This window comes from Lasioglossum baleicum, chromosome 12 (assembly GCF_051020765.1).
Source record: "Lasioglossum baleicum chromosome 12, iyLasBale1, whole genome shotgun sequence".
Classification (NCBI taxonomy): domain Eukaryota; kingdom Metazoa; phylum Arthropoda; class Insecta; order Hymenoptera; family Halictidae; genus Lasioglossum; species Lasioglossum baleicum.
In genome coordinates this window covers 10790512-10816499 of record NC_134940.1, presented here as the reverse complement: position 1 = coordinate 10816499, position 25988 = coordinate 10790512, and positions in this window count along the sequence as shown.

Here is a 25988-nt window from a genome sequence, read left to right as displayed (position 1 = left end):
TCTAGCAAGTAAGTAATACCAAAATTACATTCTACGAGCCCAAAAACCCCTGGAACTGTTTCTACTTGCACGAATTACAAGTGACTGGAGCCACAGTTAATATTGGGTCGGTTTTTGTGATTTACTCCACTCTAAAAAACCGAACGAACTTATTTGCCAACCCAATACTTACTTTAATAACATTAACAAGCTGATCTATTGTGATCAGCACTCTTAAATCTTTGTAACCTACTGTTTTAAATTACACCCACTAATTTTTGAGTCTATTTATAATTAACAGAGACATAAATTTTGTTGTGCTGTGCGTTTATTCCCCTCCTGTAATCATCCGGTTAAGTCGCGCAACGGATTTCCTCGGACTTGCCAAAACTGCGCAAATTGCACGAGAAACCTGCGCGCGGAGTTAGCCGCGTGTTATTGCAAAAAGAACGCTTAATTGGGCGCTGGCCAACGTTGTTTCTTCTTCTCCCTCTATCCTCGAAACATAAAACGGCGTGGATGTTGGCTTCTTTGCTTGCGCATTAAGCAGAATCGCAAATAACGAGTTTATAGAATCCCAGACATGGCGCAGAACGCCATAAGTTGCTCTCATTTTAAGAAACTGCGAATATATAAACTTGCTCTTTCCAACTGCACAATTTACCAATTTTGTTTCGTTTAAAATTCAACGCAGTAAAAATATCGTAAACAGCATAGTGCATATAGCGTTCAGAAAAATGTATGTACACAATACAGTTTCATTTCGTGTATCATTTTCCTTTATATGGTCACATATGTTTTCGTAGTTAAATAAAATCTAATGATATTCGAGATCTTTTCAATTAAGATTAATAGGCTTTTCAATAATTGTGCTGTAAATCTTCTTATACACGATAATCCCAAACGAAATTATTATTTTATAGTTATTGATTTATGATTGAAGTTCCTGTTATATTGCTGGAGAGGATCGATTAAAAAATCCTTAATCATGGGTCATAGACTTCCAAAACTTGTGGAGTGATCGCCGGTAGTTAAATGGCTAACTTTTCTGGAATAATTGCAATTTTAATTACTAGACTGCGGATCTTTATACAAAATGAAAAATGTTCGTATTGATTGACACAGGAGCCGAATAAAAATTGTATTCTTCTTTTAATTATCCTATTAAGCTGAAACCAGCATATCGGGGTCCTTAAATATTTTTAACACGTCCATTGCGTTAAATTGTACGTGCCTATTTTTGTCATAAATGCATAAAATCCGCAGTCTACTAATTACTAATCTTACCGTTACCACAAATATTCTTAAGCCTGAAAATTTTGTTGGGTGTGAACAATTGTTCGCGTTGATTTAATAAATATTCACGCATGTAACCGGACTACGGCCATTAGTAAAAGCGGAGATAGACATAACCGAGGGCCGGGGACAGTCGATATCGCTGACGTTCCGGCGGTATTACGTGTCGAACCTGCGTCGGATCGATCGGCCGTGTTTTTCGCGTCGCAAAAGTTCAGCGAGCCACGGCTCAGTGTCAAAGTCAATGGCACTTGGTGCGAGTGGCCCGTTGAATCGGGCCTCGTTAATGCATATTTACGCTGGTTTCCCGTACTCCGATAATCGTGCGCACACACAGTGTGTCCTCCCATTCGTCGCATCGCCATCGCCATCGTGTCGTGTCGTTTCGTTTCGTTTAGCCGGCGAGCGTGTGCGCGCACATTTTTATTATTCCTCGGCCGCTCTCTTTCATTGGAGAGACACGCTTGACTTTCAGTCCCGAGCGTCATCCGGTTTCGTCAGCGGACGGATGCGCCGCAAACAAAATATTCCACGAAACGTCTGGTGATAGCGCGGCGACCGTAAAAATACGCGTCGCGTGTTACACACGAGCCACCAAACTGGACGATACCCTCCCCGAATTGATAGCGTTGATAACAATCGTCCCTTTTCGATGCCCGCGATCCTCCCTGGCATTTCAATCGATAAACAACATTTTTATTTCGCATAAGGATCCGCTGAAAGATTTCTAATCTTCCTTTTGGCGACGCAGAATTATTGGAAATCCTATTAATAAAATTCCGGTAGGCAAACTTAAATTATTTCAATCTCCTACCATTAAATTAGAATTGAGGAGGGGAGAGTACGCCGTCATGTTTAGCAAATTCTGACAATCACTTTCAGGAGAGCCTAGACTGCGGCTGAGACGCATCGGCAGTCTGGAAAGGGTTCAAAGCAGACTATTTCAATGCTCCTAATAATTGGCCGTGTGAAGTTCGAGAGGGGGGACGAGGCCAGACCGGTTAATTTATTTGGGTGAAGCGTAGTGAGAGAAGGGGAGGGGGGCTAAGACCGAGGGAATGCGGCCTTGGACGTGTTTGGCCCGGAGAAGCCAGTTATGCAAGATCGCATCGCGAATGACCCGCCGCGACCATCCGCTTCTTTGTGCTGGTTCCTGGAACTTGTTCGGAGATCGATTAACGCCTGCCGGTTGCGAGCCGGTGGCCTCCGGTTCCGATGATCGCGTTACCGAGAGATGCGTTCGGTTGGCTGACTCTTTTGCCAGATCGTCATCAAGTTGGTCCATAAGTTCCAGTGGTGTTCGAATCCGTTATCTAAGCTTTCGAGCTTTTCCCATTTGGTTTCAACGTCGAAGCATTGTTTGATGGGAGCGTGTCTGGTTAGCGTGGTTACCGCGTGTCTCGAGCAGGTTTACGAGACAACGAGGAGTGTTGAGCAGGTCTAGGTTCAGCCTAGACCAGGTTAGACCGTGACCTTGGGATCTGTCCCTCGAGGCGCAGTGGATTTAGCTCTACCATATGGTCGGCTGGGTTGAGCAGGTCTAGGTTCGGGATAGATGCGATCTGCGATTCCTTAGAGTGGAGTCTAGGCTTGTTGTGGATACTGGTAGGTGTAAAAGTTAGGGGCAAGGAGCAATTCCGTATGCCCAAATTATTTACAAGCCATCAAGAAACATTCTACTGTTGAAAATGATTAATTACTAGACCAGCACTCGAATTTCCGCGCTCAATTCAACCCACGCTCCAATCAGTCATCTCCACCAGGAATCTCAACAACCCTAGATCCGCAATCAAACGCTAGAGAAAGATGCTGGAGCAAATCATGTCTCGGACCCATGAAAATCCTGCACATTGGTATCAAATCCTGAGGAGGGACAGCAAGTAAGAGGAAACAGGCGCGTTCGCGAAGAAACTCGTCCGTCTCGTCATTATTCCCGACGGGGCCGTTGCATAACACGTTGCTCGTTTCTCTGAACTCTCTTTCTCTCTCTGTCGAGGGCGATCCGCGCATCGACGTGGCCCAGCCTAACCTCCCGGCCCCGGCTCGCGCGCGTGCAAAATGCTCCTCTTCTCTCCCCCCATGCTCCACGAGCGGTTCTCTTTGCTCTGCTTCGCTCTTCGCTCCGCTCGTCACCGCTTTCGGTCGAGTGGCTGAATTTGTCCTGCATAGGGGGCATCGGGACATTACCCGGGTGACCTTGGCTGGTGCGGACTGCGACGCCCGACGCTGTTTGTGCAGCGCCGCTCGAGCATTGCACCTTGCTCTATCGCGCGAGGACCCGCCGTCTCTCCTTCTCTCCTCTTCCCTCTTTTAGGTCTCCCTCTCCCACTATTCTCTCTTTCTTCGTCGCTTCCTCTTCAGCTCCCTTCAGCTCCCTCTTTCAACGCATGGCCGTCTCGCTTCAGCGGACCAGCTGCCAGCACCTGTCTCTCTTGACTGGAGCATCTCCTCCCACGGTCCGATATCTCTTTCTTTCTCGTACTCTTGGTCTCTCTTTCTCTGTCTGGTTCTCTCTTGCTCTCTCTCTCTCTCTGGTCTGTCTGTTTTCGTGCGTTTATCGAGCAGGCGTGGGCAGCCGGTCTCTCGTCGACTCTCGATTACACGCGGGAACGATCCTCTTCTTCTTCTTCGCTGCCGAGAGGAGTTTCGGAGCTTAGGGCCCCGTGCTTAGGCCCACGACCGGTTTCTAGAAGAGTTCAGGGACTCCTCGGCCGTGCCCACGATTTTTGGAGAGGCGCTCGGCTTGGGATGCTTGATGACGGGAAATGGAGTTTAGGTGGCCGAGAGCGAAAGTGATTGCCGCGAATAGACGGGGGATCTCTATGCAAACGCTCATTTTGATACTGAACCCTTGCGTAATCAACAGAAAAATTTTTGTTCTGAGACTATAAATCTCGTTGTTGAAATAAATGTAGTAATTTTATGAAAACCGAATAAAAGGAAAACGCTCTTTCGTTGATGAAGTGATCTCTAGTGAATCATTATGAAGGGAGTGTAACTAGTTCGAGGCTAACTAGTTCGGATTTCCACGAAATTCGACACCCCCGCGGTGGTGTTATAAAATAATTTATGCAAATTGTGATTTGCATGATAATCCGTCGCGTAATGACGATTGAAATGTAATACCCGGCTTGGTTACGACGGAATTTGTATAATCGTTGATTGACGGCGACCTATACACACAATTGTAGGTGGTTACAGCGGATTGTAATTGACAATTGTAGAAAACAACTTGCAATCCGATTAACAGTTACGTTTTAATCGGCGTTATTCATGCGCGATTGGATTATATTTCGCACAGCTCGGCCCCGTAACGATTAATTGTTACAGGACCATCGGGGTGTCATTGCTTTTTCAACATTTGAAAACTAGATTCACATTTTGACGCGAATGCTAACCGGGCAGACTAAAATTCAAAATTCAAACGGAAATTAATACGTTTTACGTTAATACGGTCAGATTCAAGTTCACATGGAGACGTCAACGGCTACATTCAAATTCAAATTCAAATCTTAAAAATCGATTTTGAATGAAAAGAATATTCGTCCGAGCAGAATATTTTCGTATCGGTTACCGCAATTAATTCCTCTCTTATGGAACAATAAATTACTTCTAATCAACAGATTGGCTGCTGAGGGTCAGCCATGTTCTCAGCGAGCGATTGCCTAGTCCGCAGGGGAACATTGCTCCATTGCATCACTGTCACGAAACAGTAAACTCTGCCCGTGAAACTCCGTGGCAGCCGATAATACTGCGGAGTTATTTTTTCGCGGATCGTGTCGCGTATACGCGTCGCCTCGTTTGTTTTCGAGCTCGCGCAGATACCGGAGGTCGATATCGTTGTCGCCGCAACGAACGATGCACTTTGGCGAAACGTCCGGACGGCATTCCCCGAAAGTGAGATCACCGGAGCCACGATGGGACGGCGGCTGGCCCGGCGTTCTTAAGAAAACGTTCTCTCCCACCCTCTCTCTCTGTCTCTTTCCCGCGGCCCCATCTGTCTAGGCCCCGGCGAAGGTGTAACACAGAGAGATATCGAACATGCTCGTCACTGGACAACATTCTCCTCCACCTTGGTCGTGTTCAGATCCTATCTGCGACTGAAAGATACCTCGGACCGATGATAACCTTGCACCAACCGATTTTCGTAGGCGCGGCTTCATTCGAAACGGATATTTAAAACGCCATGCCGTACGAGCTGTCTAATTGAGCCCCTTGATTGTTAAGATAAGCTTGAGAGCTGTTGGTTGACTGTCTTTGAACGTTTGGGTTCGAGAATAATTGCTTCTTGATAAAAGCTCTTGGCGAAAGCCCTACCTGAAGAAATACTCTTCTTGGCGAAAGCCCTACTTATAGGAATACTCTTTCCTTGATAAAAATCCTATTTTTAAGCCCTACCCAGATGAATGAATGCTTTTCATGGCGAAAGCCCTACCCGAATGAATGCTGATCTACTTGAATGAATACTATTCTTGGCGAAAGCCCTACTTATAGGAATACTTTCCTTGATAAAAATCCTATTTGAACGAATACTCTCCTTGACGAAAGCCCTACCTGAATGTGGTCTATTTTTAGTAGAATCCCTACATGAATGAATGCTTTTCTTGGCGACAGCCCTACCTGAATGAATGCTGCTCTACTCGAATGAATACTGTTCTTGGCGAAAGCCCTACCTGAATACATACTCTTCTTGGCGAAGCTCTACTTACAGGAATACTTTCCTTGATAAAAATCCTATTTGAACAAATACTCTCCTTGACGAAAGCCCTATCTGAATGTGTACTATTTTTAGCGTAATCCCTACTTGAATGAATGCTTTTCTTCGCGAAAGCCCTACTCGATCAAATCCTTAACTGTACACCATTTAAGTACTTCAGTCCGTTTGCGACACGGCTCGAATCTGCTCGAATCGCAGGAACGGTTAAGTAACGCGTTCTCTAAGGCAAACAAGTAACTTATATTTGCGACTCGTGAGGCAATCGCGATTAATCGAGGAAAAAGCATCGATGGCGTGTGCAACAGCCGCGGTGTTGTCCATCGGAGTGTCGATCTCGCGGCCACCAGTCACAATAAACCGCGCCGCCAGACGATTACGCAACCGTTGTTCGACAATTAATCGTTTTCTGTCCTTTTTTCCCCCACTCTGTCCTTGTCTCTTTTTCTCCGTTTCTCTGTTCTCCACGCCGGGTTCATCCGCCGCTCCTTGTCTGATTCGATTTCATCGGCCGGCTAATTGTTTTCCGGCGTTCGCGGCGGTTAACCAATCAGCGTTATCAGCGGAGGGTCTGGATGGCAGGCTCGATTGAACGTAACGACGACGAACACCCTAATAAAGCGACATCCATCGGACGTTTTATCGCCGCACCGAACGTTTATGCACTTTTATTATACCGTGCCGAGCTAAACAAATGGCGAGCTTAAACCTAACACCGCTTTTTTTACCTCGTACCTCTTGAGTCATAGAGCGGTCTTTTTATTCGAGGAATATCGATACTGTGACTCACGATTGCGGCCTCTTTCCACCTGACATTACTTTATTTCATAAAGCTACGTGTTTTTATATTATTTCTGCATTATAACGTCTCTGAGTCTGACGAAACTTCACTGGATTGTGCAACACGTGGAAATATTAGTCGCATTTCTTTTGTACACCGTTCAATCATTGGGAGGGAGTTATCATCCCTTACAGATTAGATCGGTATCTACATTGTAGGTCATCGTATCTTTCAAATGACGCACAATATCAGCGCGATAGTAATATCACAATTTTCTAAACTACAGAATATTCAGTCTTTTCAAATTTTATAACAATTTCAATTTCAATATTAGAAATCAGAAATGGAAAACTTGCCAATAAACTTTTGCCAATGACAAATTTCAATGTCTTGCTATTCAAGAGAAAATGATTAAGCTTCTTTTATAAATAGCACAGTCACCAAGCAACCTGATCATTGTCTTCGAACTCCTAAAACGTTAAGCATCCTGCAAGTATACAAAAACTGAGCTTTTTAAAATCACCAATTCCCGCAAAAATCTGCTACGGTACATTAAAAATTTTTTACAGACTCGATTCTGCAGACAACAAGATCCACGGATCGTCGAAAATCGCTCGATTCCGCGTGTTTTTTCGCGAAACGATCTCCGGGATACTTCCCCCAGTCGTCGGAATCAGTTAAGCCGTCGATAACGGATCGCGTCGCGAAATTATCGTTGCACCGGCTCATGCAACATGGTTTGCACTCTTTTTTTTCCGGTGAAAAGCCCCGGAGTGGCGAGATAACACTACCGGGAACCGGTATCGTCGCTTTCAGGCTGGTTATCGCGCGTTATTATTCGTCTGGTCGATCGTCGACGTCGACGACGACAACGATGGCCGTTCTCGGCTGCCATAAGGGACTAGCCGGTGAAAATTATGCGCCTCCCGGTGGCTCTGACACAAGATGGATCGCGGTTTCGTCGCGGAAAAACAGTCGGAGCCCGGGTTCATCGGCCCTCTCGCAGCCGAGGCTGTTTGCACGCCGCTTATTTAACGCTGATTAGCGCTCGACGGGATCGCGAAATTCTTTATCGGTCGTGGGGGACTTCGTTCCTCTTTTCTTCCCCTCGTCCGATGTCCGTCTCTGTTCCGCGAACAGAGGACTCGTAACAGCGATAAACGCGAACCACGACCAAGGACAGCCTCCAAACCGGCGACTGCAAATATTTTTGCAACGAAACACTCCGTGTTGTGAATCACATTAGAGTTCCTCAACATCTGGACCGCCTTCGCGATTTTGGCTCCCGCGGACAGGTTTTTGTGGAGGAAATTATTAGCTTGTTGACTCTGAGTGTGAATTTTAAAAGTCTCACAGGACCGAAATAATAATTGCGCAACTATTTATTGTATTTTGCGGTCACGGCGATTAGTAAGCTGCGGATATTTACGCAAAATAAAATGTTTGTGCATCAATTACAAGAGACGGATAGCTTAATTTTTGCTAATAATAGTAATTATTTCAAAAATGTTGAACCTGCTCGTTTTTACCATAAATGCATAAAATTTGCAGTCCACTGATATACTAACCTGGTTAAACGATAGTGTCATACGTGACTGACGTGGTAGTCATTGTGTTCACGTTCTGACGAATTATTTGAAAATAGATCCGATAAAGATCCGCAAGCCTTGAAACGCATGTCATTGAGAATAGCTTTGTTTTCGTATGACGCGTAGATCGCGACGATTGCGGAACAATTGGAGAAATTATTTTCGATCGCGCAATAACCGCTTTCTTGTAATCGCGCGATAAGCCGCGATTTGTAATTGCCTCGATAGCCCCATCGCGTCATCGGGGGATTGACAATTAATGAGCTTCGATGCTCGGTCGATGACTCAGCTGTACAGTCATTCAAAACTGCCGCGGCGAAGTAGAATCGACTCGCTGTTAAATAGACGTAGAAACTTTGTTAAACGTGTTTGCAAATTCTTCGAGCTCGGAACCGTCGTAGTAAAAGTTAGAGAATCGCGAACTTTTATGAATCCACATGTATTAAATCGTCTTTGAATTACCAGCGACATTGTTTATATTTTTACAGTATCAGCGGATAGGTGTGTCTTATTCACGAATTTTTTTTCATCGTGGTAAAAAACTAAAAACCTCTTTAATGCTTTAAATTGGTCCACAGTTTTAAATTGCAGCTAGGCGTCAAGTAACAAATTGTTTGTTTTCTGTAAGAGTTTTTAGCGAGGGATGTTGTTTCCTTTTGTGATGAATGAAGCTAATAACACAAATCAATTACAAGTATGTATATTGTTATGGTTAATCTCCAATACAAAAAAAAGATAGTAATTATCTTCATTCATCAAAAAAGGACAACATATTTTGTTAAAAACTCTTTTACAGAAAACAAACTTGACACCTTTATCCATTCACCCCTTCAATTATTCTCATAAGTTATCGTAGTTTCGTCATAGTTGAAGACGTGGAAGGTTGGTTTCGTTTTCGGGTGGGTCGCAAGGTAGAATAATTCACACGGCTCTCGGAGTCGGTGCTGCCGGGCGCATATCGGATTTAATTGCCGTCGCGTGGGACCCGGCGATCGGATCGTTTGAATCGCGTCCTCCTGGCCGAAGGAGTCGCAGGAATTCCAACAGCATCAATTTTTTCGTGGCGGGTCCGAGGCGACGGAAAAGATTGGCCGTGTCTGGCCGCGTCCGGCTGAGATTTACCACGAACCGGGGCCCCGTCCTTCCCGGCGAGCTTTGAACCGGGCCCCTGTAACCTCTCGCGGTCGTTCGACTCTTCTCGCGCCTTTCGGATGGCTCACCTTATCCCTGCCTCCCCCCTCGAACACATACATCCACTCAATTATCGTCAAATCCTTCGTCGACGGTCCAAAAGTTTTTCCGAAACTGCCTGACTCTTGGTTACATTAAAGAAGCGCCATTTTGGAAGTCCATGCTCTTCCTAAATTGTTATAAAATTTCCCAAAAATTGCGGACAATCCCAGACCTCGAATAATTGGCAAACCGATTAAAATATCTATATTATTTGATAAAAATTGTTGATTCACGATAGAAACTGCTATTTCTGTTGAATGATCCATTAAAAAATCCTTAGCCGTGAACTGTAATGAGTCGACTGCGGATCTTTATGCATCTATAAAGAAATTGGTTGGGTGAAATATAAAACGGTAAAAGATTTTAAAAATTCAAGAATGTTGTAATGTTGCGTTCAATGTAACAAGGTCGTTAAGGGATCAAATCAATTTTTACGTTATTCCTACTTCCCACAATCAATGCAAAACATTTTTATTTTGCATAAAGATCCGCAGTCTAGTAATGAATTAAGGGTTAAAAGAAATTATGAACGACAGAGAAGTTCTAACCCCTGCAACGGTAAAATAATTCGCGGCGCGAGGAGTGAGAAAGACTCACCCTTGGAGCATCAGTCTGAGTACCTAAACCCTAGTCCAAAAATACAAAAGCCCATAAAGCATCGCATTCCCCCAACATTTCTCACGGCGTCTCCGTTTCCATGTCATTTCTCTGCAAGGTTAGGCGAGAAGGGGGTGGAAACGGGAGAGGTGGCGGCTTGATATTTATAAATATGCGTTGTCGCGTTGGTTCGAGAGCAAGCAAGAAGAGAGTCGTTTCGTCCAACGACTAGACCTTACGAGTAGGTTGGAACAGGCCGAGGTATGCACGATAGGTTAATGGGAAGGACCTGAGGAGAGACCTAATGAGATCCAAAATAAGAGCATGGAATTACGCAGAAAAATTGAGAAGGGAATTAGTTACGATATCTTTGATGGCGTCGTTTAGGCCAACAACTAGACCTTATGAGTAAGCTGGAACACGCCGAGGTATGCAAGGACCTGAGGAGAGACCTACCGAGAGACCTAACAAGAGCATAGAATTACGAAGAAAAATTCAGAGGGGAATTATAGTTAAGATATTTGTAGAATTCTGCAAGAAGAGAGAAGACTGAGGGGAAATGGGATGCAGGAAAGATCACCGAAGGAAATCGAGGAGTTAGGAGAGGAAAGTGGGAGTGAAGAATATGGATAATACGGACTGGCAACGTCAGGATGAAAAGGAGGCGAGAGAGCTCGCAGCTCGAGGCCCCCGTCGCTCTCTGCGACTTATTCCAGGCTCCACGAATACAAGGTCAGCCGGCCACCGCTCCAGTGCAGTGGTACTAACCTCGCATGCTGCTGTGGCTGCTGCTTTGGCTGCTGTTCCTGTAGCTGTAGCTGTTGGCCGCTGCCAATGTGCTCCCTTCTTCCTCGTCCCCCTCGCTTCGTCAACAGAAACGGCATTCTACTCTCCTCCGCTTCTCCTCTCTCGCCTGTTCTCTCTTTCTCGCTGTCAGACATCGGCCTTTTTACTTGCCACGCCGCGCACCAATCTTTTTTATTGCCCTTCCTGTTTATCGTTCTTGCGGCACCGACACTCGCGACCGCCCTGTTACGCGATTATGCAACTCCACGCTGCTCTAGCATGATGGCCGATCGATCCAGGATGCGGTACACTTCTGCGGGGACCGTGATCGGACGCTTTGGGCCCCGATTTTTGGCGAACTAATTTAAAATGTACATTTACTAATTTTTTTGACTGTCGAAGCACTTCGTCTATGCTTAACATTCTACATTGAATAGTGTAAAAATATAATAGTAAATTTTGACATACGTATTCGATACATTATTTTTAAAATCATGGTCTGATTCAATGCCATAAAGCAACAAGTTAAACAGCTTGCTATCCGAGGAAGGAAGGGCCTAACTACCAAGGGAACGCGAAGGTAGCGGCGGCAGCGCGGACAGGGGTCGCATCGAGTCTGATATAAGAGGCAGTCGGTGCTAGTTGCATAATCGCATTCTCTTCGGTCGGGTTCGACTGGCACGTAGGCGGGTTGCAAGTGCGCGAGCACGGGTACAGAACCGACGATCTCGGAGATAACACGACCGAGAAAGAAGAAGAAGAGGAGGAAGATGAAGAAGCCCAATGTCTCGACGAGAAAACAAGACCGGGTAGAGAGCCCGCCTGCTGCCGCTGCTGCGTTGTTGCAACGAAGAGGATCTTCCGGTGGGGGGCAAGGCGAGGAAAGGGGTTCGGGTTTAGTAGCATTGGATCGGTGACCGGATGGCCTTGTGAATATGCGCCACGGGCGAAACACGGCCCGATGCAACCGCTCGCCCGATATTTCTGGACCCGATCAACGAGAGAGAACACCGCAGACTAGCTGTTTAGGCTCCGAGAACTCTTCTCTTGCGGATCTGCTGGCCCTGTCTCGCGAAAAAACCCGGTGAAAGGGATTCTGCGTTCGGTCTCCGCCGTTTATTCCAGTCGAACCTCCTGCTCATTTATTGCAACCTTTTTGTGTAACCACAAATCTGTGGTTGTAAGCAAAAACGCCGCATGTCACAATTTCGAATATTTGAATTTTTGTGTTAATTGAGCTTCTGACTATACGATTCACGTATTTTCCAGAAAAAAGTCATGAAAACAAATTTGAGAGGCTCAAAAAGATAGTGCAATTTCACCGATGATGTCCAGTGTGGAGAATTAGTGATCGAAACTTCAAACGGCAATATCTCGAAAATGAGTTACAATCACAGAAATATCGTCGACACTTTCGACGAAAAAATTAATTTTTAAAAACGCCCATTCAGAATCTCCAGGCTAGATTAATTTGGGGGATTGTTAGATCAGCAACTGGAACTCCAACGCAGCCGCGTTATCAGAGCGTTATCGCGAGTGTGGCAATCGGCCTTGTCCGTTCAAAAATAAAGCACGTTTCCTATTCACGGGTTAAATATAGTTCCTAGAGCTTATCAGACTAAATATCAAGGTGGTTAGGTAAAAAAAAAACGACAACGTCTTACGCAACATCGTTCAAACGCTAGTTTAGCTTCACTCTAACCGACGTCTGATCACGAGCGTCCTTTTCTACTTCTCGCGAAAATTTCTGCGTGTGAGATTCCTGGAAGCTGGACGAAGGCCACGGAATCGGACGATAAAGTAATCGTCGCCTAATCGCGTTACGCTTGCCAGAAAAAAAATCGTCGGGGACGTTGTTTAGACCCGCGAGTCGAAATCGAATGATACGGGTGGAAACGATGTCAAGGTCGCGTGTCTCTCACGATTTCAAAGTCACCCGGATGAATTCGATGGCCTATAATCCTGTGATCTTTAAATGATCTTGCGAACTACTGATTATGTGTTGTAACCTTGTGATTTGTCTATTTTATGTTTATGATAGTTCTCAAGAGAGAAAGACTAATCTCTCGATTATATATTTTTATTTATAAACTTGCGAATTCGAGCTGGCAATTTATACGGTCGTTTTTTATCCACACACCGTTCAAAGGAGAGCGGATCTAGCCTTGATCTTGAGCGTGATTTATACTGTCTCGGCCGGACAGCTCGCCAAAAAGAAAATGCAGATTACCAGGAGATCCTATTCGACAGAAAAAAAGTCCCAGACGACGACGGTCCGACGGGAAAGTTGATCTTATATTTTAATTTCTGTGTTAACGAGCCGCGTTAACTGACCAACAGAATTCGTGAATGATATAAGCCACCGGAACTGTAATTGCCGATGCGAATTAATGAACGATTTCATGCGCAAAAAGCCTGGTGAGAATCTTTTTGTTCCTGGAACGGCGATAGTGTCGCAACGTGCAAACTAGTTTCGCGAGAATCGCAGAAATGAGTGTTAAAAGTATTTTTAATCGAAGGTCGGCCAGATGAAATCAGTCAGGGAGGCTGGCAAGTTCAAAATAGATCTATGCGTTTATTGATTTTTTGAAAAATTGCTTGGCCGTTGCGATTTTGGAGTTTCTTTAAGTGGAATGGGCCAGCCATGGTCAGACATCGAGGCTGTTTGATGTTTACGACAATTTTATGTGGTCAATTATTTTCAAATTTCATGATTTAATATTTGTACATTTGCGGACGTAACGTATTTTCATTTTTATTCGAGATCAATGCGCTGCATTTGGAATTATTGACTACAAATTGCTACAAAACATTGCATTATACAATTTTCATTTCCAATTGGCATTATTAAAAGATTAATCCAGAGACACAAAATCCATTTTCCAAATTGTTAAAAAATTTTCCAAAAATTGCAGACAATTTCAGAGCTCGAATCAATGGCACACCGATTGAAATATCTCTGTAATTCGATGAAAATTGCGATTCTTTTCGCAAGTGTCTGATTGCAATAGCGTTTCGCGTGCGATTCTCGGATCTCGGACAGCCTGTGGCCTCGCGGAACGCATTCGCCGAGGCTATCTCCGCGATGCAAGTGCGCCGGCACTCGTTCGTTGCTTTATTTGCAGTTTGATAAACGGTATCTGTCGTGCCGCTAATTTCGGAGTCGGTCTCGCGATACGAATCTCTTGCCGCGGAAAAATATACGTCTCGTCTGGGCCCTGGGAATCTTCCTCAAATATCGTTCGGTATCGCCGTGACACGGGATTAATTCGGATGCAATTAATCAGCCGGCGGCTATCTGGCCCTGGACGGAGGTCCGGCTTTATTTTTCCAGCCGGCTCTCCGTGTTACGTAACCCGGTCGACATTCATCGTCATCGTCAGATCCATCGTTGATGGCCGATTAGCTCCGAAATCCGTCCGAAAAATACCGACTTTATCTATTTCCCAATTATCCCCGAATTACTTATCTGTTATTTAAATGCTACTAATCGATCTTCCAGTGTTGCGCCAATCTCTGATTTCAGAATTCACACTTGTGCTTATAATAGCGATTTCTCTCAGCTATTATTTATATACAGGGTGTCCGAGCTAACTTGACCACCTTGAATATCTTTGTTGTTTTTAAAGATACGTCAAATGTCTGAAGGACAAAGTAAAATGGGGCTCATACGAAAATTTTTTCTTTTTAAGCAATTTTTTTTAGAGATATTGAGGTTACCTTTTTTTTGTTTTAATGGAATGAAGTATTTTTTAATACATCAATCGATGCAGCTAGACGTTCGTTGTAAAAGAGCACTAAACTATGTATGTCGAAAAGTTATTAGTTCAGGAGATATTTCAATTTAAATAACTCTAATACACCATTACTGTCGTACTAAGACGTTAGCGTTTACTTACTTGTGTAATGTCTTAGTATGACAGTAACGGTGTTTTAGAGTTATTTAAATTGAAATATCTCCTGAACTACTAACTTTTCGACATACATAGGTTAGTACTTTTTTTATAACGAATGTCCAGCTGCATCGATTGATGTATTAAAAAATATCTCATTCCATTAAAAAAAAAGTGAAGGTGACCTTCGTATCTCTAAAAAAAATTACATAAAAACTAAAATTGTTGTGGTATTGTACGAGCCCCATTTTACCATTCAACTTTGTCCGTCAGGCATTTGACGTTCTTTAAAAATAACAAAGATGTTCAAGGTGGTCAAGTTAGCTGGGACACCCGGTACACATTTTTAACGTTGCTTTAGCAGCAGAGGTCATTAGCAACGTGGTACAATTTTGAAATAATTTCTCATAGAAATTAAATCATATTTTTTCATGCAGATTTCTTAGCTTTGGAAAGTATTTATTAGTTGTTAGGTCGTTAGAGGTAATCTTCTATGGAATCTGACTTAGGATTTCAGCTAAAGAACTTGGAAGTTGAACTTTTAGACCTAAAATTAAAGACTCCTGGGCCACCAGTGACCGCTAGGTCAGCCTAGACCAAGGGCTCCGAGGCTAAAATCGCGAAACTAAAACACACCTCCCCCAAAAAAACAACTTCGACCATTCATCGAGGAGCAGCCTGTCGAGCAAAAGCGATCGAAGCGATTCGGCGGAGCGTTGGGTCACACGCTCGAAAACCGGGGCAAAGCGTGCGGCTGGAAGAGGCGATCCTTGGAGCGTGAATCCGCGGATGTGCAGTAGGCTGGTTACAGGCCAGCCAGGTAGGGTGAGCACGTCCCTATGACACAAGAACCTAGCCGCGCAACTAGTTGCATAATCGGCTGCATTCCCGGTACGCCGGTGCTCTCTCTCTCTCTCTCTCTCTCTCTCTATCTTTCCCGCCTCTCTTTCTCTTTCTCTGTATAGGGTTCGCAAATGCTGTGCCTCCACCTCTCCTCTTTTCTCTCGTCAGTCGTCGTTTGTCGAGGTTTGTGCGGAGGCGTGAGGGACGAAGTGGCGAGGAGACGAACGAAGGGAGGAAGAAACAAGAGGGGCGGAGTGGCACGAAAAGGGAGGAAGAAGGGAGACGGAGCAACGCGTCACGTAGGCGGTTAGGGCGCAGTTCGCACACGCGAACACGAACTCGGATCGAGAAGAGAGGGAGGATAGAGGACACAGGATAGAGGGGTGATGGCGGCGGAGAAAACCAGCCGGAGGTGGGGACCTAGAAGGTTGAGGTTATAATACCATTGGAGTAGTGGCCGCATGACCTTGCGTACGCGTCTAGGTCGATGAGCCACGGTCGTTAAGGCGTCGCCGGGCCGATTCTTTCGAACCGGTGCAAGTCGCGGTGCAGCGAACCTCCACAATCGATTTCTTCAATACCAATTAGATGATCTCCACTCCTGTCCGATTAGAGAGGCCGTTTCTACCATTCCTGAATCATGTGTGCCAAAAGATTAGGACATTTTTCCATTGAAAATTAGCACCTAGAGGCTGAGAAAGCCCAGTAACCATTTCTATCATTCCCGAACCACATGCGCCAATCAACTAAAAGATTTTTCTATTGAAAGTGGGTAACTACAGCTCAAGAAAGACTACTTGACCATCTCCATCACTTATGAACAAAGCCCGACAAAAATCCATGACCCTACTGTCTAGAAAGATCGATGAAGCAGTGCGAAGATCGAAGGCGACACATCACGAAGGCGACGAGCTCGCTGAAGGGGGCTAAACGCCACGGAGGCGACAGCCGATAATCCACGCTCGCGTGAAATCAGGTGATTCACAGGCTAGTTACGTGTCCAGCTGTCTGTCGTCGTGGTTTCCCATGGCGGAGGGAACGCGAGTGACACGAAAGCCTAGAAACTGGTTACATCATTGCGGTATTCCTGACTAGTGGACAGAGATTCAGGTGTGCGGAGCTGTTAAACAGACACTCCGCGAGCATGCGTGAACGTTCCGGCCTGATAACGAGGGCTCCCTTCAGCATCGAGTACGACTATCGAATCCATAAACTTAGTCTTGAAGACCTTTGACCTTGGTCTCACGGCGGGGAGAAGTAGTTTGTCCTTGCACTTCGGCGAAAATGGTGCGCAGCGAAACCTGTCGTCGTTAATTGCCACCTGGCAAAGATAAGTGGCTTGTGGTTCTCTTTTGAAAACGATCAATTGTTCATGTCGAGCTGCGAATAACGTATAGCGATTCACTTTCGAAGTTGTTGATATTTTTCGTAAAAAATATTGAATCTACATAAAATTATAAATTCGGACACTCTTTTTTACGGTTCGGTAAAAACCAAACAGGGGGACAATTCTCAAAAATGTGCCAATGGGGGAGCAGGCTTTTTCAAGGACTTGCACTGAAGCCTGCACTCAGTCCACAGTCCCAGACCCTAAAGCAGGTTCCAAGGTCAATTTCTCAGTCGACTTCCTCCTCGTCGCAACGTCTCATTATCGTCGGCATTACGACTGGCTGGTCCGCGCAAGAGGGTTGCTCGAAAACAACCGTTGACTCTTACGCAACCAGGAGCGAGTATGCTCGCAATGGCGGTGGGATGAGCGTGTGGTATCTGCCCTCTCCCACTCTCTCTTACCCTTCCCTACTCTCTCCAGCCCACCCCTACTCTCTCTTACGCTCTGTTGCGCTCTCTCGCGCTCATTCGCGATTCCAGGAATGCTCTTTGTGCCGTGCGTTTTCCCCTGCCCTCGCCGGGTTAAACAGCCGCGTCCGACGACCTTGATAGCGAGAGTGGTCGTCGTCGTGGATGTCCTCATCATCGGTGTCCCATCGACGGACCCACGTCGAAGATTCCTGTCCAGGTATCCCCAGTAATCCTGAGAGAGAATCGCATCCACCTACGCGGCTCTTTGTCTCTGGGAAAATTGGCCCCCGGCTCGCTCCATCTTCCAGCACCGCGTGCCTGGAGGGGCGTTCAGGATCGATGCGATCTTGAAGCGGTAGCCTAACGCGATAGGGCCATGTAAATGCTCCCTCCCGAGGGAGGAATGCGCTCGTAAAACGGCACGGACCGAGATATCTTTGACTCCGGCGAGCTTTGGTTATTCGCAGAACCGAACGCTTTCGAAGAAACTTCGTGCTCAAGCTCAGGTTGATGGAGAATCAACCCTGCGCGTGATGGAGACGTTTCGGGGAGGATCTTTGGGAAGGATATTGCCGTCGTAAATTGGCTGCCGATACATTGGTGGTTCACTGTTTTGAATATTTTTGTTGAGGAGGTTTTCGATGAGTGGATGTTTTTGGTAGGTTTTTATTTACTTTGTCTTTAAGGGAGATGATATATGTCTTATTTTCTACATTATCGTCCTATATTATAGAAGCCACCCTCAGGTGATGTTATTTCCTTTCTGATTAGAATCTAGGTTCAATTTCCTCACGTGTGCACAGTTTGATCTCTACAATAATCTTTCTTTCTGCGAACCCAACCATCACTCCTTTCAGAAGCGTGATAACTGGAAGTACATACAATATTTTCCGAACCAAGAACGAAAATAGCATAGACTGTTGAAATGTGAAGATTCTGAAGAAAAGCTTGAATTCAATACTAATTTTTACACTGCGGATCTTTATGCAAAATAAACATGTTTCGCATTGATTGTGGCAAGCAGGAACAACATAAAAACTGATTTCATCGCTTAACGACTTTGTTACATTAAAAGCAACATTAGAGAACATCTTCATAATTGCATAAAGATCCGCAGTCTACTCATTCTATTAAAAATTTTTAACATCTTCAAACCCTCCCCTAACAAAACCACTGGAAACCACCCAGATCCCCGAACCAAAAACCTCAATCCACCACTCTCGAATGCATCACTCGCCAACCCTCTGAACAATCTACCAGCCCAAAAACCACCCCCTTCAGTATCCGATTTTCAAGGGTTGATCGGTGAGAGACCTCTCTCCCGCGTACTGCCCCCGAAATGAAACCGAGGCCGAAGGCCGGCAACGAAAGCAGACAGTGGCGTTGACTACTGGTGCAGCGATCGAGCATGGTCGGGAGGTGGGGTGTGCAGCGTTGGTGTGGGTAACACGCGGAGGGGGGCGGTGATCGGGGGCGCGAGGGGGCTTGGGCGGCGGACGCCCTTGAGCGACGGGCAATGCACCGTGCGAGGTTCAAGGCAGAGCGGCGGTTGCCGTCGCGCCGCCGCCACCCCCCTCCAGCGTTCTCCCCCCACCCCCTACAACGTCTACGTCCCCGCCCCCTGCCCCCACCAGCCCCCGCTTTTGCACGTTACACTCTATCCTCGAACCTCACCCCACTTCTCGCGTCACCTTCCTGCTCGCCTGCATCGGTCGTGCTAGCTAGGCTGCTCTTTCTGCTCCCCGTGTCGATCTCTCTCTCTCTCTTTGTCCCTCATTTCTCGCTTTCACTCTAGGTGCAGGCGCATGTTCCCTCGTCGTCTACTCGCTCGTTTTCTTCCCCCTTTTTACCGCCCTCGCGCGCTGCACACCTCGCTACCTTGGATCTTGACCCATTTTTCCAGGGAACTAGGGGACTACACTACGATGAGTCTTGCGGACGGGGTGGGTAGCTGTGACAACGTGTGGGGGTGTACTAGGTCTGATAATGGCTTATGCAATCTTCTAGGAGCTGGGCTCACACCTTTCGTTTCAGATTGGGGGAGGTTCGGAATTTTGTGAGTGTTGGGGGTTGTAAGAGTTGGGGGATGTCTGTGCTGTGATGCAATTGGGTTAAGAGGTTTTACATTTAAATCGTAACTTTCCCAGTGCTTTCTACAAATCGGATGTACAGGAATTGTCAAAGGGTGTCTTGTCACTGATGTCCCTTTGAGATCCTCTAAGAAGAGAGTTCAAATCTTTTGTTCTAGAATCGTGAATGTGCTAAGGTAGGTTTTGATGAATCGATTGAAGTAGAAATTAGGGAATGTCTTACTCCTTGTTCTATAACTGATGGTACTTTATGCAATTCCTTAAGAACGGCTTCCCTAGCCCCAAATAATAAATCTGTTGTACCAAAATTGACTGTAATTTTAAACTATAAATTTTCAGTTTTGCAGAGGCCCTATCCAGTAGCGTATAAATAGCGGGCAACGATTAAACCGCGAGACCGCATCATCGTGGCGTGTAGGTAATCCAGCGAAAACTCGCACGTGCGTAACCTTATCCCTCCCATACTTCAGCTCTCTGTTTTACGTTTGCTCGCGAGCGATGCCCTCGGCAGAAAAAAGCACGCGTAGCCGCGCGTATGCACCGGCGAAGGTTACGCGCCGAGTCCTTTCTTTTGTGGAGCAACGCGCAGGAAACGCGCTCGGATTTGTTTATTTCACGGTGTACGCCGTCGTGTTTACGTTTGCGCAAGACTCTAATCGGTTTGTGCACTCTGGTTGCTCGCCGATAACGTTCGGAAACTGTGTTCTCTGGGATTTGTTTGGCAGGCTTGCCCCGCTGATACTGATTCTATTATCTTTGCTCCGGGGACAGTAGAAAGCTGGATTTCAGTAAACCTTGATTTAGGTCGCATTAGAACCTGATGACAAGCGGGTCAATTTAATCGTAATCGTTCTACAATATAAAGGGGTTAACACGTTCGCTACCAATAATTGCTTTCGCATATTTATAATATTTTATAAATATTATTAGACCTAGGCGGACTGAACTTGGACCTGAATACGCACCTAGGTCCAAGAACTGATCGAATCTATGATCAAATTTCACTATTTAGAAGGGGTCAGAGGTTCAGGGCCCTCTTTCTGGAGCTCCTCTTTGAAACTATTGCGTGTCCAAGATAATAGAGGGGCCACGTCGTCGCAGGAACGTAATTCTACGACGCAGGCGGTGTTTTTCCATGGAGATTAGGTGAAAGCTGCCTGGTTCGCCGACACGATGACGCGGACATATTCCAAAATCGGGATTGTATCACGTTGCGGCAATGTGACCGGGAACGAGGCTCTTCACCGGGTCACCGACTCCCGTTTCCACCATGGTGCCCCGAAATAGAATGATTATTTTCCCCCCTTCCCCTTCCCCGGCCGTCTATCTCGCTCTTTGTACTCCGGGACAAGATCGTACCGTCAAAATGAACCGCTGCAAGGCCCTCGGACAGTTTTGATCTTGTTTATTCCGTCGAGGTGTCATTTCGTTCACTACGTTCATTCACCGTCTACGAAATTGACGACAGATTTAGCCTGCCATTCCAGCATGTGTCAGGCATCGCAGTTTTCCAGACAGTGCTGGTCCAAGGTCAATAGTGGAATCCTTGACTTGTGAATAAATATATATATAATATTATTAAGATGGAGTGAAATATAAATGTATATTCTTTTTAAATATTTTTAATAGGTTGAAAATGATATATTATTAAATTCTACTAATGTTTTTACTGTTTTAAATGACACCCACTCATTTTCTCATAAATGCATACAAACTGCTGCATAATTAGTAGGTAACGCAGATTATTGTCAACTTTTCAACATTCTTCAAGCCAACATTACTATTCCCATTAGACCTAAGATAACGATCTGAATTGGCTAATAGAAAATTTAAATAGAAAGTTGGTAGCTCCGGACGAGTATGGACACACAAGTACCACCAGCGTCTGAATACGGAATATTTGAGGAACATTATTTGCTGTGGAACGATCGTATTTACTCTGGTAATTACGTAGCATTAATTCTCTTCGCATGTTCCGAATAGGCGTGGCGCGCAATAAACAAACAGTGAGCCGCCGATGTCGTCGGTTTGATGGATGTCTAGATGTTACCATTCGTTTGTAAATCTATTGAGTCATTGTTGTTGATCGTTAACGAACACTCGTTTATCTCGCGTCGTCTGCGATTTGTTTATCGCGCGATAAACGGTCCCCTTAATACGCAACCGCGACGAGGAAAATCGGATGACGGTGCTCGGCCATCGTGTAAACGAACAAACTTGTGCCGTTACATTGATAACCGTGACTAGTCTTTTCGGGCAACAGAATAAACAAAAATTAATTCATGCCTTTCCTCCCAACAATTTTAATAATTTGAAGATACATTCATGTTCCTAAAATCTTTTTATCGTTTTACTATTTTAAATTCATCCGCAATCATCTATTATTATCTACTCTGTATCAATAGAAGACAAACTCCGATTCTGCAATTCGAATAAAGGATTCCCAGTCGCTACGAGCTGCTAGAGTTTCACTTTCGAGTGCATCAGCTCGAGGAATCCTGCGCCGGCGATGCAAGAGGGGCTAGCAGTCGCTATTGGCTCTTAGAATTTCACTTTCGAGTGCAGTCGCGGCTTGCAGACGTAGAATCGAGCTGACACGAGAGGCCAGGAGAATATTCGCGGCGGCGGCGCGGTTAGGCGAAGGTCGAAATCGTAATCCCGGCCCGGGCCGGTTTCAAGTTCACGGCTTCGGAGCGAAGAAGACGCGAGGGAGTGGCTCTCGTCGCTCCGAGAGAAATAGAGACTAAGAGAGAACGAGAGAACGAGAGAAAGAGAAAGAGAGGGAGAGAGGGCAGGCAACCGGAGAATTCGTCATCGAAATTTCTGGAAGAGCCAAAGCGAGAGAGTGCAGTCATAGGTCCCTCTCCTCTCGCGAAGCTGGCGAAGAGAGAGCACGTTGGCCCGGCTCGTCCGGTCTATGACTCAGGAATGACCCTCGTTGAACCGAGCTGAAGCTGAAGCCGAGCCGAGCCAACCGAAATGCACCATGCAAAAGCGAAATTCGCAACGCGCCGCGTTTTTAGCCACGCCGGACCCGAAAATATCAAGCGTTGTCGGCTCATGCGAAGGTCGATCGCGCGCTGAACCCGCGCGAGACGGCTACCATCCGCGAGAAAGAGAACATCGGGTCCTGGGATCGATTTATTTTTGTTCTGCGTCCTTTCCGATCGCGATCTGACCGGTCCCTCGGTGCGCCAACACTCCACGCATGCTGTATCACCGGATTCTTCATTCTACGTACCCCATTTCATTATAAAGTGATTTTTTACAAGTTCGTTGCAGATTCAACCTTTTGCATACGGAGCCATTTTCAGTCTGAAAATAAATTTTTTTGTCGGCCTAGAATATTTCCATTTTATCCAATTTATATTCATAAAAATTAGTCTTTTAGGGGTGGCTTTTACCATCACTAAAGTGTCTCTCTGAACATATAAAAAGATTAGCTCCGTTTAAAAAGATTAGCTACTGATTCCAGTTTTCCAGGGGGTGGCTTTTATCTCTGTCAACCATAAGTGATTAAAAATGAACGTCTCTGTTAAAATATAGAACATTATTCATCTCTGTCACTACGATTTTATTTTTAATCATTTCCGGGAAAGAGATGCCAGTTCCTCGAGGGGTGTATTTACCCCCGCTAGAAATAAATATTTGAAAGCTCCGTCGAGTCTCTAGCTGAATATAAAGTATTTGACCCAGTCAGTTGAACTGTATTTTTAATCATCTCTGGAACAACATACCAAGGGTACCAGTTTTTATTTACTTTTATCCGAACTCAAAATAAATGCTCGCAGATCCATATTTGAACGTGAAATATGCAGCTCGTCATTCCAGCAATTTGAACAGTTTCCGAAACGGGTTTCGGGGATGCCATTTTTTCAGACGGTGGTCCCACAGCTACATTTTAGCCTCAGCTCTGTTAGATACCAACATTTTTCCTCCTCCGGATTTTGTTTCACGTTCCACGAGCCTGAAAGGTTTTATGAAGATTTGTTAGTGTTTGCCGTTCGTTATTAGCAATAAAGCAGATGGTACAAACCGCTCTCGACCGATGTTATCCTTCGCTCTCTCTCCCCACGCCTCTGCCCCGCCCCCCACCCCGAAATCTCGAATTTCAATCGAAAGTCCGTTGCCCCCGCTAAACTTAACTCTTTGCCAGCGCGGCTGCATCGCTTCCGGTCGTTCAGACATTTTTCCCGAAATTTCATGCAACCAGCGCTGTCGCCGGCCTTCAGAGCCCGTGGATGTAAGGCAGGAGGTAATGAATCACGTGTTTTCTGGCTGGAGATGATTTCAGACTGCCCACACGTTGTCCTGAAATATTTTATACAAACCAAACACTTCCTTCAGACACTACACAGAAGAATAGAATTTTATTTCGTACTAACTCGTTATTATGCGAGGAGGGGGTGAAAGCTTCCTGCCCAAGCATTTTTATCTACCATAGTAGAGATACGATTTTGAAATAGAGAAGAATGACTAGGCGATTGTCGTGTCTCCAGCACGAGACCGGTACACCGAAGTGAGATCAACGATCAGGAATTTCGACGAGCAACGATACTGTGAACGGAGGCTCGATCCCCGATCATTGTTTCTGTATGTAAACGCACCGCGCGCAATATTTCGACCCGCGCCACGCGTTTCGCAACCCCGAAAGAAAAGGTTAGCTAAATGTCTGCGGAGAGAGAGAGAGATCACTGCAACGGATTAGATTGTCTTGCACAACTGTCTATCGTGTAATAAACGAATTTTTTCGCGGTCGTTACGCGAGCTACGTTCCGCGTCAGCCTCTGACAGCCAAAGATACGAGCGGCCGTGTGTCGTAACGTATCCGCGGTAATACCGGATCTCGCCGCGGAATTAAGGCCTCCGCACACTGGGATGAAGACATTGGACGCGTTGAATGGGCGGCGATTGAAACCCCGTTCTAGTCCATTAGTAGCGGATCACAGCGTGAACGACGCAATCCACCGTGCTGTGGCTGATACGGCTGGAAAGCGCAGGCTGGCTAGAAAAATTGCCTGAGCACAAGTTTCTTGGTATTCGGTGGTCTTACAGTTTGGCGAGAATTTTTTCCCGATTTTTTCGGGCCAAATTTCTTGGTCACTTTATAATTTAGTCACGCCCACGTGCGCCATTTAGATCCGCCCACTGGTGGTCCTCAGCGCCGCCCATTATTTCTATGTGGTTACAGGCCTTTTAATATATCCGATTTTCATTTGTTTGATTGTGTTCTCTCTTTAATCCCCAAGAGCCTTATCACTGTTCTTTCCACCAACGTTGTTTACATTCTCCCACCAATTCTAGCTCCACCAATAATTACTAGCCCCGCCCATCAATACCCACAGCTCCGCCCGTTAATGATCCTAGCCCCTCCCACAAGGGCCAAATTCTTCCAACACACCCTAAAAACGATTCCAAATCGCTCAATCATCAATCAACATTTCCTCACATCGGAATCGAACATTTCGAAAAGTTGTTCGGCAATTTCTCAGGATTCGTGTTCAACGATCGCGTTCGCAAGGCCGACTCTATTCAATCGTCGATCCGGGCGCCCATAAATCCCGTGGAATAGAGAGATCTTTCTCTCTTGAGAGACGCGGTTCTAGCTGATGGCAGGGGAGGAGCTATCGGAGAAGAGCAAAGGGGACGGTGTGCGTGGGCCTTTAAGCCCGTTAAGAGGCCGAACGCGCGGGAAGGTGTATCCCGTATCCGAGAACGCAGAGGGAAGCCGTTAATTCTTGTGCTTTGACATTAGCGACGTGGTTGCTTGCCTCGCCGCTGTACTTTATTTCGCAGTCGGTAAATCGTAAAACGTTAAGGCGACCGGCCCGGTCGAAGACATCGTTCCGCTGCTACCACCGTCTATGTATCACGCTATACTCGCTATACTATACTACGCTCTCGGCCCTTGGCCGACGGGACGCCCGCCGTTTGCTTCTGTGGGCATAGAATTAATGGCTTTATTCGCCGCACTGGCCGCGATCATCGCCCGTGACGCGAAAACAACGTTCGCCAATTTTCATGTAACACTCGCAAAATTTCCCCAGCCGTAACAGACATCCTAAAGTCACAATTCTTATGGGGGTGTACTGCTTTTCGAATCCGTCTTTCTGTTTTTAGGAATTCTTTTCGTATATGTCCTTCACATGTTATTTTTTTCAAGTGAAGATAACCAACATTAGACGAGTTGTGTATTTTTTTATAAAACAGAAAAATCGATTCGACTAATTTTTTCCTTTCAAATGACTGAAATTATAAAAATGTTGTAGATGCAATCTTGTACACCAGCTGCATTTATTACTCGGTAGGCTTAGCGTTAAGCACCTCCGACGACAGATTTCTACACAAATCGAGCTCAAAGTCCAAGTGTCGTTACTGCGTCAGCTT